Source organism: Crocuta crocuta, unplaced genomic scaffold (genome assembly GCF_008692635.1).
Source record: "Crocuta crocuta isolate KB4526 unplaced genomic scaffold, BGI_CrCroc_1.0 scaffold299, whole genome shotgun sequence".
NCBI lineage: Eukaryota > Metazoa > Chordata > Mammalia > Carnivora > Hyaenidae > Crocuta > Crocuta crocuta.
Window position 1 is genome coordinate 3,649,510 of NW_027532747.1, and position 14,093 is coordinate 3,663,602.

Sequence of the window (14,093 nt, forward strand, 5' to 3'; positions counted from 1 at the left end):
TTTTTCATCTGTTTTTATCTTACTAAATGTATTTTGGTGAATCAATTTAGAACATGTTTGGAAAGAGACTGGGTGCAAACCAATTAAGCCCTGGTGTTTGAAACAATCAAACATGTGGAAGAAATACGGATTTTTGAAATCGAGTTGTTTGGCATGGAGTAGAGAGTACCAAGAGCCACGGGGCTTTCCTGGCGTTCGAGAGATGGACCTCTTCCGGGTGCCCTAGGGTTCCGGGCCTGAGGTTGGATGGCTTGGCCATGAGAAGTGACTGCGACAGCAGCACCAAGTCCAGGGCCAGCTTCGTGGCCGTGTGGCCGGGGCCTGTGCACAGGGCTCCGCTCAAGAGGGCCCCGTGCTTGGGTTCATGCTCTGCTCTGGCCTTCTTGTTATTTGCAGTCATGTTATCTTGGGACTTGGAGGCAGCATCTGGTGGGACATGGAGCACGTGTGTGAGCAGAGGAGATCTGCGCCATGTGTCCCCATTCCCTGCTGAATGCGTAGTTATCCTTCACGGTGCCCCGTGAACACAGAATGTCACATCCACGAGGAGGCTTGGAGGTTCAGGGAGGTGTCCACGCAGGCGTCGGGTCAGCGTGTTAGGGAAGCTAGTGGGCGCCAGGGAGCGTTGGGAGAGTGTGCAGGCATTGAGAAGTGACACAGGTAAGAGTCCTGTTGGTTTTCTGCAGTGAGTGCTTCCCCCGAGATGTCTGGACCAGGCTCACCGGCCCCGGAGCTGCCTGCTGGGCAGGTGCCCCTGTGGACAAACTCAGGTCTGGGAGGGAGGCTGCGGAGAAGTGGCCTCGCCATTGCTCTCTGTCTCATGCTGCCCGTGTGCTCACGCCTCCCTCCCCTTTCTGGACGCCTGAAGGTCAAGGCCTAGATACTCCTATCTTTGAGCCTTCCTCATTGCCTCGATCACCAAATGCCATCCTGGGAGTGAGCTGTTTAGACTTTCCTTTTTTTTTTGGCGAGTTAAAACAGGACCCCAAATGCTACAAGCATATCAAGAGTATGTAGACACTGTCATCGTCTTGTGTTTTTTCCATTCCTTTGGGGGTACTATTTCCTCCCTCCCTTCCTTCTTTCCTTCCTTCCTTCCTTCCTTCCTTCCTTCCTTCCTTCCTTCCTTCCTTCCTTCCTTCCTTTCATCTCTCTTTCTCTCTTTCTCTCTCTCTTTCTCTCTTTCTTTCTCTCTCTCTTTCTTTCTTTCTCTCTCTCTTTCTTTCTCTCTCTCTTTCTTTCTTTCTTTCTTTCTTTCTTTCTTTCTTTCTTTCTTTCTTTCTTTCTTTCTTATTAGAGAGAAACAGAGTGTGAGCGGGGGGGGGGCAGTGAGGGAGAGGGGGAGAAAAAGAATCTGAAGCAGGCTTTAGACTCTTAGCTGTCAGCACAGAGACCCGTGTGGGACTCGAACCTATGAACCTCGAGATCATGACCTGAGCTGAAGTCGGGTGCTTAACAGACTGAGCCACCCAGGCGCCCTGTAGCGCTGACAACATGCTCACAAAGGTGCTCACTGTATCCACAGTGAGCAAACAATTTGCAGCAGTGACAGGCCACCCTGATGCATGTGTATGCTAACCACTGCTTTGGCTTCTTTTCGGAAGGTGGCCCTCTCACCTCTGTTGGTAAAACTGGCCTTCCCTCCCCCATCTTCTCCCAGATTCTATATTCTGAGGGATTTTGCTCATGAGCCCAAATCAGGACAACTTCCCTCTTTTAAATACACAAGGGCACAGACATGCAACTCATCCTAAGAAAAAATCTACTGTACACAGATCCTTTCTTATCTGTGGTGCTGGCCTTCAAACTTCCAAAATTTGCTTCCCATCCATCCTTGAAATCCAGAGGAACTTTCTCTGGACTGTTGAAGATGGAATGCCAAGGGAAAGCTGGGCCTGAGCCCCAGCGTAAGAAATGGATCTAGAACTGAAGGCAGGAAAAAGAGAGCAAATCAAAGAAAACTTGCCCCTCCTTTCAAAAAGTCACACTTTACTATTCTTCCCTCATTTTCATCAATCACCAGGGCAATACCCCCTAGATCAATGCATTAACTTGTTTGTTTTTTACAATGAAGGGAAACTTCATAGCCTCATCATTCATTCCAGAGTGTGGGGGAAAAACACAAAAGCCAGCCACCGAAATTTGCATGGTGCTCAATTATACATTAGTGAACATCACTTGGCAATCTGTTCATATCAATTTAATTGGATTTTAATACTGCCTCTGATCTTGTTTTCTAATTAACAGCAGTGCTTGGAAATAAAGCAGAACCATGCACCCAGCAACACCTTTGATCTCAACCATATGGAGCTCCACCAAGCTCTGGAAAAAAATCTCCCTTGCCTCCACAGCCGGCCGAGAGAAGCGGGGGCCCCCAGATGGCCAGATACCATGGACACCCGCACCCCATGGATTGTCTCATCCTCTGATTGGTCCCTGTGGCAAAGACAGAGGACTCGCTTCTCCAGCTGGAGGCACGTCCGTGTCCCCAACCTTGGGTGAGCTTGATGGTTTTCACGGCTCGGTTTTGGGGGACAAATATTTGAGTAAACAGACTTGACCTTGGAAGGCTTGCTTTAGAATGGGGTCTCAGTGGCAGGACAGGGTGACGGTGGGAATGACGGTGGCAGGTGCTGGGGCCGGGGACGTCTCATCGTCACATCTCCTGGTCAGGGAGCATCCTCAGACCTGCATGGGAAGCGCCTGAGGCGGGTTTCCAGCCGGACTCTGCTGCAACACATCTCTCTCTTCGCTTCTTTTTGCCTTTTCTTCCTCTCTCTTTCCTCAAGCTTTGCTTCCGTAACCTTACATCTTGTGGAAAGCTTGATCCCACACCAAGACAACCTGACGTAGAGTAAGACCATGACCGATGACACGAATGCGGGGCCCCCAGGGATGCGGGATGTGTGGGGGAGGGGGGCAGGGGGGGCATGGCTTAGGGCCTGGAAGGTTAGGGGCAGCTCGGAGAGGTGGGTGAGAGCCCTGGTGGGGAGTGCCTATCAGCTGTCAGGGTACAGTCGCTGTCCATGGTAACAGTACTGAGACCCTGGCTGGTCCCTGGACCTCCCTGGGTGGTGGCCGCTCGTGGACAGTTCTGAAATCCAAAAAGCTCCAAAAGTTGATTCTTTTACAGATTTATAGCAAAGTCATTTGGTGGCAAACCCTGACCTGAACTGATGTGAGACTCTTTGTAATCTTCGTTTATCCTACTTAACTCCGAAATTCATTCATTTTGCGGGAGAAATAGTCATGTCTGGAACGATGGAAGACTGCCCCAGTCTCCACTGCTATATCTTTCTAAAGATATATTTATCTGTATTTATCTTTCTAAAATCCAGAATCTTCTAGATTCTAATCTACGTCAGGCCCCAAGGGTTTGAAATGAGGGCCTGTGGCCTAGCACGTTCCTCAGGGATGTGAGTTAATCCACCTCCAGCAATGATCCTCAATTGGAGAGTTTACTCTCCACCCCGCCCTTCAAGGCACATTTGCCAATGTCTGGAGACATTTCACACAATCTGTATGGGGGTGTTGCTTCCTGACATCTATTAGGAAGAGACCAGGAATACCGTGAACCTTCCTATAATACACAGTCCTATCCCCCAAGGCAGAGAAGTACCTGGTCCCAAATATGGGTAGTGCTTAGGGGAGAAACCCTACTCTGCAGAGGCCAGTTCTCTGCTCACCCCACACACCGAGCCTCCCTTTTTGCATCAGGCACCTGGAGGTAATGGACATCTGTCTCCAAGGGCTGTGGGAAAACCCTGTGAGACGGTAGTCGTGAATGGACCTTACAAACCTCACCACTCTGTAGGGACATGACGTGCTGTTTAAGTCACTCAAGGAATAAAATGTGATTTCTGTAACCTCTTTTTTTGCACTAACCACTTATCTGTCCATACGCCTCGGGAGCTAAGCAGTGTGCAAGACACACGGACAGAAAGATTCATGGTCTCACTTTCATGGAACTCATAATCTAGTTCTTTGCCTGTCATAGGTAACCATTTATAGCTTGGTCTATATTTCAGGTCTATATTGCACATATTTCAGATATCTTGAAAGCAATATTTCCCTTGGCTTGTTTTATTTTAAATTAAAGAAAATTTAATGGCTTTTTATTAAACATTTTTTAAAAATGTTATTTATTTTTGAGAGAGAGAGATAGAGTATGAGCAGGGGAGGGGCAGGTAGAGAAAGAGAGACACAGAATCCGAAGCAGGCTCCAGGCTCTGAGCTGTCAGCACAGAGCCTGACGCAGGGCTCGAACCCACAAGCCGTGAGATCATGACCTGAGCCAGAGTTGGACGCTTAAGCGGTCGAGCCATCCAGGCGCCCTACTGTCTATTTATTTCAGAGAGAGAGAGAGAGAAAGAGAGTGTGTGTACAAGTAGGGGAGGGGCAGAGAGACAGGATCCGAAGTGGCCCCTGAGCTGACAGCAGAGGGCCGGGTGGTGGGACTCGAACTCACAAACGGTGAGATCAGGACCTGAGCCACCCAGATGCCCTTCCCTTGACTTGTTTTACTCTTTAGACTTCCCACTTACCAAATAGCCCCTACCAGGGCACTCACACCCCTTGTTACTAATTCGAGAACTTTGATATGCACGATAAAACTCTGACAAAGAAACTTTAAATGGCAGGTCCTGCTGGGCTTCCATGTCTCCTGAGCTCCTCTACCTCCAACTGAGATCACTTCACCCCTACTCTCCTGCTTCACTCCAATACTGGCCTCTGGGACCAGTGTCACCTGGCTGGTGGGGGCTGGGAGCAAGAAGCATTGAGCTCTTTTTGCTCAGAATTGCCTCTCCATGGGCTTAATCCATTCCTGCCCTTGTAAGTCGTTTGGCCTCTGGGTTTTGGCCTTGCCCTAGGTCCTCATTTCCTAACTGGGTCTTAGGTTTGGGAATCGGGTCTCTCTATTGCAGGTGCTTCCTGGCAACCCAGGTCATTCTAGTCCCTTCAAGCTGGGCCTTGCTTCGTGCTGGTGGGAACTTTCCTCAGAAATTGGATCTTGGCTCTGATCAATCAATGAACCACCGACTAGCCAGATGTTGCCCACCTGTTCCCAGATCCCTGTCCCTGGACTCTCACATGCATGCTCCTCTGCGGTGGGACAGGGTTTTTTACACAACAGGTGATTCTGGGATCCGTCCGTCTGTTTGAACTGCTGCTGCTGGCGGGAGGCGACCTCTGCATGCAAAAGCTCTGACTGACCACACTCACGCTGACGTCTGGCCGTTTCCACACCACCTGGGTTCCTGCAGAAGTTTTGCAAGTTCCTTGGATGTTATCCAGCCTTCAGACTTGGCTCAGAAGTTAGATGCACTCAGGCCCAGCTCACTATATGCTTCCTTAAATATGACCATGTACATCAGTCAGTAGAAATAATAGCACTGGTTACAGAAACAACTCCCATACCAGCTTTCAGGACTGGTAGCTTAAGGAGCTTAAGAAAACAAAAGTTGATTTCTTGCTCACGTCATCGTCTGATGAGACAGCTCCTGGACAAGTCCCCTTGGAGTATGACCTATGAACTAAAAAGACAAGCTGTTGAGTTGCAAAAAAACCTCTTCTAGCAGGAAAATGGATGATGGGGAGATACTAGCATCCCCGATTTGGAGCAAGTCTGAAATCCTCAGGTCCTGTGGACACTGTGAAGGGTCCTTGCCCTGGGGACTGGGGAGCATCCTTGCTTAGGGTGTGATCCTCGTGTCCAGGAGAAACTCCCTGGTCTGGGTATCTCTGTGCCTCCTGGCTCCCCGCTTTAGGGGCTCTTCCTTGTCTACCCCCGTCGTTGGCTGCATCTGAAGTAGTTGTTGAGGGAGAATGCCCTCTCTGGGGACCCCGCAGGTTGAAGTGTGCCTCTTGCTCCAGGAAAGGTGGGGGCTTAAATGTGATGTGTGTGTGTGTTTTTAATGCTAAGCAATATCCGTTACCCACCATGAGCTTTTAAAAAAGTATTTTAGGGGCGCCTGGGTGGCTCAGTTGGTTGGGTGTCTGACTTCAGCTTGAGTTATGATCTTGCGGTTCATGGGTTTGAGCCCCCTGTCGGGCTCTGTGCTGACAGCTCAGAGCCTGGAGCCTGCTTCAGATTCTGTGTCTCCCTCTCTCTCTGCTCTCCCCTGCATGTGCTCCTCTCTCTCTTTCTCTCTCTCTCATAAATAAATAAACATTAAACAAATTTAAAAAAGTATTTTAAAAGTTGAGGTATAATCTAAGTATGATAAAATCCATCTTTTAGTGGACAGCTATTATATTCGTTAAGGTGAACACATATAATCACGTAACAACATCCACAATCAAGACTTAAGGGACGTCTGTCACCCCCACATTTCCCTCATTCCTTGTAGGCAACCCCTCTGGCCAACCCCCGCCTGGACCCTGCTGATCTGTTTTGGAATCATACAGTATGTAGCTTTTGAGTCAAACGCCATGCACCCAGCACAATGCACTGAGATGCATCTAGATTGTTGTGTGAATCGAAGGGTTCATTCGTTTTTGTCGCCAAGCAGTATTCCATGGTCTGGAGGTCACCTTGAAGGATTTCACAGTGATTCCTGTCTTGGGCTGGAAGCGTGAACAAAACTTCTGCCACCATTTGCATCTAGGTTTTACGGGAACCTAAGGTTTCATCCATCTTAGGTCAATACACAGGAGCAGAATTACTGGGTCAGATGGCAAGTGCGTGTTTCATTTTGTGAGAAACCGCCGAACTGTTTTCCAAAGCACCTGTGCTATTTTGCAACCCCACCAGCAAAGTGCAAGAGCATCAACGACTTTCTTTTTCTGTCGCCACTCAGCATATTTCATCGTTTTGGTTGTCGCCATTCTATTTAGGGGGGTAGTTTGCATTTCCCTAACCACGGGTGATGTTGAGCATCTTTTCATGTGTCTATTTGCCATCCACATATCTTCCTCAATGATCTGTCTCTTCAGATCTTTCGTCCATTGTATTGTTGAGTTGTTTCCTCATTTCAGGTTGTGAGTGTTCTTTATTACATAATATAATCTGCAGATATTTTCTTCCAGTCTTTGGCTTACGTGTTAAGTTTCTTGCCAGTGTCTTGAAGAGCAGAAGTTATAATTTTGAGGAAGTCTATCAAGTTTTTCTTTTAGGATTGCACTTTTGGTTCTCCATCTAAGGAATCATCACCTAGCCTGGGGTCATGAAGATGTTCCCCTACGTTTTCTTCTAGAAGAAAATGTGTGTAAATCTTGAATAGCGAAACCATTCACTTTTGGTTTCCTTGGCAATGCCTCACCCTCAAGAACATTAGAAGCTTCTGTACAGCTTGCTTTGCTCCGGTACCAGTAACCACATCCCAGGTCCCTCCCGAGCCACACCCTTACCCCCGATCTTTGCTTTAAGTTATTTTATCCAAAAGCAGAGGATTTATTTGGACTTTGCCCCTCTAAGTTTCAAATTCCATTTCTGTTTGGGACCAGAAGCCATTGGCTTTTTTAACTTGGTAGGACCCCCCACATTTCTGGACTTTCCATTCTCCTTCTAGTCTGCTTGCTAACTGGATAATTCTTTTTTTTTTTAATGTTTATTTATTTTGAGAGAGAGAGTGTGCGAGCAGGGGAGAGGCAGAGAGATAGGGAGAGAGAAAGAATCCCAAGCAGGCTCCACACGGCCAGCCCAGAGCCAATTGTGTGATTCTTTTCTGAGTTTATCCCTGTAGAATGTTTTCCCGGTTGTGCCCAACTGTATCTGATACACACAGACTATTAAGGCTCTCTTTTCAGACATCTTCCCTAGAGCTATAAGTTCAGGAGTCATGGGTTCTGCCCTCTGAATTATCACAGACACTAGTCTTAGAAAATGCTTGCCCTGCATAACCTAGATGTCCATCTATACATCCTAATATATCTGTTTCTTCACTTACCACTGCTGACTGATAGATAAGTTGATGCCATCTTTTTTGTCTCCTAGTTCTTTAACAGTCAGGATAGGTAGCACTAGCTGCTAAAACAAATAACCTGAAATTGCAGTGACTTCACGTAGTAAAAGTTTATTTTTTTCTTTTGTTAGCATCCACTGAGTTTGTTGGCTCTTTCTAGCATTGACTTGTGAAAGTGGGGTCCTTCTATTATGTGGCTTCACTATTTCAGAGTCCTTTACCTCTAGCTATGAGCACAGAGGTGAAAGGGATGGAGGGCAGGCATGGAGGACCACATGGAGTGGTTTAAAGCTTAGAGAGTCCACATCCATTGCCCAGAACGTGGGCAGATGGCCCTACCATACCTGCAAGGGATGCTGGGAAACATAGTCTTTCTGTGAGTTCAAGAGGGTCAGGAGCAGTCGGTCTGGCTGCATGACCCATTTCATTGGCAGGACACTGGAGGCTCTTTGAGTCAGGTTTCTCCTTTGTCTTCTAGGGATTGTGTATCGAGTAAAACCTCAGCATTTCATTTAATTTCATCCATGCAGAGATTTCTTTAAACAAACATTAGTAAGAATCTCAACGTGCTAGCTATAGCATTGGCATGGGAAAGGGGGAGATGGGAGGAGACAGTGTTAACGTTGGTTAAGTGGCTGCTGTATATCTAGCACTTGAAATGATTAATTCCCACAGTGACAGGGAGACCTACTTTATCTCCATTATACAGATACACGAACTGGTTCCGAAAGGCAGTCTTGACCAAGGTCACAGAGCTTGTAACTTGATCAACCGTGATTAAATCTTATATTCATTCTGAGTGGTTAACCTACATTTGCATCAGGAGGAAGTTTATACCCTCCAGGTTATAGTCTGGTAGGGAAGACAGACACAAAACCAAATACTTACATTCCAGGGAGACAAGCAGACAAGGCATCATCAGAGCACTGACTACGGGAGCTGGGGGCTGGGAGGCGCTAGTAAATCTTCCTAGGGAAATGCCATTTGAGCTGGGGTTCTGTGTGGGTAGTCAGGAGCTCACCAGATGAGGAAGAAGGAAGAGTTTCACTATATCTATTTCTCTGTGGCCTCTGCCACAGGCCAGGCCCTACATGGAAGGCTCCTTCAAGTTTCAGTTTTAACTGAAGTTAAGTCTCTGGTTTTCATTTGTGATGCTTGTGGTAGGGACTTCTGGGGGAAGGAACTAAAGGAAATTGCTGTTCTGAGCTAGCTGGGCTGTGTCCCCAGGAGGTGAAGATGTTTTGATAAAGGGCTGTGATCGTGACCTTGCTGAGCAGCCCTGCCAGGAGATAAAGGCAGAGAAGTAGCAGAAGGAACTTCCTGCTGCAAGCTGATTGGCAAGTCTGGGGAGACCTGCCTCGGTGGGGCGGGCCAGGCCTGACTGGGGTGGTGATGTGCTGAGGCTGCAAGAATGTTCCCTCCCATGTGGCTGCATCTCCAATCACCTACTCCATGAAAGACCCATTCCAGATAGTCGGGGGCAGGGGAGTGAACTGGGTTGGCTGCGAGACCATGGGAGTCACCCCACCACGTGGACTTCCCTTTCCTCGTATGGAGCAAGGTGATCAATCTTCACTCTGAAGCACTGTTGCTGGGAATCAGAGCTGAAGTACCTACAAGGGGTTCAGGGTCGAATAGATGCTCAATAAAAGATCACCGTCATCACCACCACCACTATCATCATCATCATCATCGTCATCCATTATCCTGGTCTGATTGCAGCCTATGCTTACAGAGGATTACGTTCTGGATCTTTCTTGAGCCCTGTAGGCTCTGGGGATACAGCCTTAACCAGCTCTGGCCCCGCTGGAGCTTCTGAAATAGGAACTGAACGAAACAAATAATCAAACTCATAAGCCACCAATGGTGGTGAGATTTGTAGGTGGGGGGTGGGGGAGGATCACAGGTGGTGCCGAGAGGCAGCCCCACTGCCCTAGCCCAGACGGGGACCCAGAAGTTCTGCCCTAATCCCTCGGCCCAGTGAGTCTCAGGCCTGGGTCGTCGCTAGATCCGCCCAACTCTGAAGACATTGCGCTGTTTGGTCCCTGCACAGTGAAGCCACCATGTTCTCAGAATCCATTTTTGTCTTATTTGGCAGCACTATAGTCCTTTCCATTTGGTCCTCAAGATAGACAGGGTAAAATGTCACTCCTCTCCTAGTCAGTTTGTCAAAACGCCGATGGCTTTTTGCTGCCTGCTTGCTTTCCTCCCTCGCTACTTTGGTCCCTCCTTCCTCCCTCCCTCCTTCCTCTTTCCTTCCTTCACTTTCTCCCTCCTTCCTCCCTTCCTCTTCTCTCCTTCTTCCCTCCCTCCCATCTCTTCCTTTCTCTCTTCTTCTCTCCCTCATTCTTTCCTCCCTTCTTCCTCCCTCTTTCCTTCCTTCTTCTCTTCCCTTCTTTCCTTCCTTCCTTCCTTCCTTCCTTCTGACACTGCTTCACAAATACAACTTTATGCTCCTGTTAGCAGGCAATTTGTAAGCATTGCTGAGAACTATACTTGAGCTTCAATGTCACACCTATACCTCCATGTGCACTATAAAAACTGATTTGCTGTCTACAAGGTTCTGAATACTTTAAATGGCAATGGAAGCTTCCCTGTCCCATCTTGGCCACCAGCTTACTGTGTGACCCCAGGGAGACCCCGGCTCCTCTCTGGTTTCCTGGGCACCTCACCTGGAAAATGTGTGAACTGGCCTCCTTCATCATCTCTAGATCCCTTGTAGCTCTGTGATGCTGCTACACTCTAGCTGGCCAGCATTTCTCCCAGAAACACTCATCCAGAATCTACTGTGCATTGGAAAAAAACCCCACCAACATATATAAGATGTTGCCTTGGGTCTAATGCATGAACAAGAAGTCCATCAGCAAGATTATTAAGACAGAGCCCAAAGTAAGAGTTGAAGAGAAGAATAGAGGTCCCCTTGTGGGGACAATTGCATGAGTGCACATGGCTGTGTTTTTGTACCAACTTTGCACACAGCTGTCTTGCCTGTTGACAGGGCTGGAAATCTGACTTTGGGAGGAAGCAGGGACACTGTTCTTTGTGAGTGGACAGAACCTCTGTGCACATGGTGTGTGCAAGCCTGGGGCTGCCACTCTGTCTGAGTCCCAAGTTCTAAAGCAACTCTCAGTTATTTGGGTGGACAGTCCAAATACAAATTTGGGACCACAGGGGAACTGTCAGAGCCAGCTGCAAGGAAACTGGGTGATTATGAGGACTTCTCTTCAACCTGTGCTACAGAATGACTGGCAGAAACATGGACAGGTTCAGGGCACCTGAGTGGCTCAGTCGGTTAAGCGTCCGACTTCGGCTCAGGTCATGGTCTCACAGTTCATTAGTTCAAGCCCCACATCTGGCTCTGTGCTGACAGCACAGAGCGTGGAGTTCACTTCCACAGTTCTATGTCATCCTCTCTCTGCCCCTCCCCTACTCTCTTTCTTTCTCTTTCTATCACTCAAAAATAAATAAACATTAAACACACACACACACACATACACACAGACAAGTTCATTCATTAGAAACATCCCCCTGGTGTCAGACTCAGGTTAGTAACTCAGGTGAAAGGGTGGGGGCTGTGGGTCTGGAAAGCTCGTGTCCATCATTGTCTTTGACAGCTTTATTGAGGTGTAATTGACAAGCAATAAACCACACAGGCTTAGAGTGCACATTTTGAGAAGTCGTGACATTTGAGTGTACCCATGAAACCGTCTCCACAAACCAGACAGCAAACAAATCCAACAGCTCCACACATTTGTTCAACTCTGCCATCTCTGTCTCCTCCCCTCCTCTACCCTCAGGCAACCGCCGGTCTGCTCTCTGTCCTGGGGATTAGTTTGCATTTTCTAGAGTTTTCTTTGAAGGAAATGGTACCCTTTGTACTTTTCTACATCTGGCTTCTTTCAGTCCACATAATGATCTGAAGAATCACTGATGCAGTTTCCAGTATGAAAAACTCCTTTTTTACTGTTGAATGGTATTCTGCTGGGTGGCTGTCTTACAATTTGTTAGTCAGTTCACCTGCTATGGATGTCTGGATTGTGTCCAGCCATGGACTATTACAGATACAGTGGTTGTGAGCATTCATGTAGGAGTCTTTGCACAGACATATATCTTCTTTATCCTTGGGTAAATACCTGGGGGTGGAATGGCTGAATCGTAGATGGGAGGTGTAGATTTAACACTGTAAAATCTGTGAGCCTATTTTCCAAAGTGATTATTCCACTTTCCATTCTCACCAGGAATGTGAGTGAGTTCTAGGGCCCCATAGCTTCACCCACATTTGGTAGAGGAAGTCGTCTGAATTTTTGATATTCTATCTAATGGATGGATAACTCATTGCAGTTTTCAACTTACACTCCCCGCATGGCTAATGATGCGAGGCATCTTCTAATATGTTTATTTGCCATCCTTTTATTTGCTTTGGTAAGGCATCTGTTACAATCTTTTGCCCATTGTTTAAGTTTTTGTTATTATTCTTGGGTTTTGAGGGCTCTAAATATTCTAGTATTGGTTCTTTATCAGATATGGGATTTACAAATATTTTCTCCCATTCTGTGACTTGACTTGTAAATTTCTTAAAATAATTTTTTTTAATCTTTATTTTTGAGAGAGAGAGACAGAGTGTGAGCAGGGGAGGAACAGAGAGAGAGGGAGACAGAGAATCTGAAGCAGCTCCAGGCTCCGAGCTGTCAGCACAGAGCCTGACATGAGGCTCTAACTCACAGACTGCGAGATCATGACCTGAGCCTAAGTCAGATACCCGACCGACTGAGCCACTCAGGTGCACCTTGACTTTTCAATTTTTTAACGTTTGATGTTGTCTTTTGACATTTTAAAAATTTTTTAAATTAAAAAAATTTTAAATTATTTATTTTTAAATATTTTATTTATTTCTGAGAGAGAGAGAAACTGGGTGAACAGGGGAGGGTCAGAGAGAGAAGGAGACATAGAATCTGAAGCAGGCTCCAGGCTCTGAGCTGTCAGCACAGAGCCCGACGCGGGGCTCGAACCCACTGACCGTGAGATCACGACCTGAGCCGAAGTCAGACGCTTAACTGACTGAGCCACCCAAGTGTCCCTAAATTTTTTTATTTTTTGAGAGACAGAGACACCACAAGCAGGGAAGGGGCAGAGAAAGAGAGACAGAATCAGAAGCAGACTCCAGGCTCTGAGCTGTCAGCACAGTGGTCGACGCGGGGCTTGAACCCACAAATGTGAGATCATGACCTGTGCTAAAGTCAAGTACTTAACCAACTGAGCCACCCAGGTACCCCCAGTGTCTTTTGAAGAGAAGTTCTTAATTTTCCTGATAATGTGATTATCATGGTTTTTTTTTTTTACCTTTAAGAATTGTGCTTTTGCCGTTGTGTCTAAGAAACCACTGCTTAATCAAAGGTTACAAAGATTTTCTTGTGTAATGTCTTCTAAAAGTTTTACAGATTTAATGCTTTACATTTAGGTTTATCATTTATTTTGGGTTAAGTTTTGTATGTGAGATGAAGTATGGGTTAAAGTTCTTTTTTTAAAATTTTTTGCACATGATTATTTGCACTACTTTTTGAAAAGATTGTTTATCCTCCACTGAACCACCTTTACATCTTTGTTGAAAATCAATTGAATATGTTTATGTGGATTTATTTTTGGAGTCGAATCTGCTTATCTATCTTAACACCAGTACCACACTGTCTTCATTATAATAGCTTCATAAGTCTCAAAGTCCAGAAGTATTAATCTTCTAATTATGTACTTTTTAAAGGTATTTTTCCCCATTCTGGGCCTTTTGCACTTGTATAAGAATTTTATTTTATTTTATTTATTAATTTTTAAATGTTTATTTATTTATTTTGAGAGAGAGATCAAGCAGGGGAGGGATCAAGAGAGAAATAGAGAGAAGATCCCAAGCAAGTTCTATGCTGATGGCATGGAGCCTGATGTGGGCCTTGAACTCACAAACTGTGAGATCATGACCCCAGCTGAAATCAAGAGTTCTGTCACTTAACTGACTGAGCCACCCAGATGCCCCAAGAATTTTAGAGTCAGTGTGCCAATTTCTATGAGAAGCCTTGGTTGGATTTTGGCTGGGATTCCATTGAATCAATGGATCAATTAAGGAAGTACTGATATCTTTTTTTAAAAGTTTATTTATTTATTTTGAGAGAGAGAGAGAGAGAGAATCCCAAGCAGACTCCT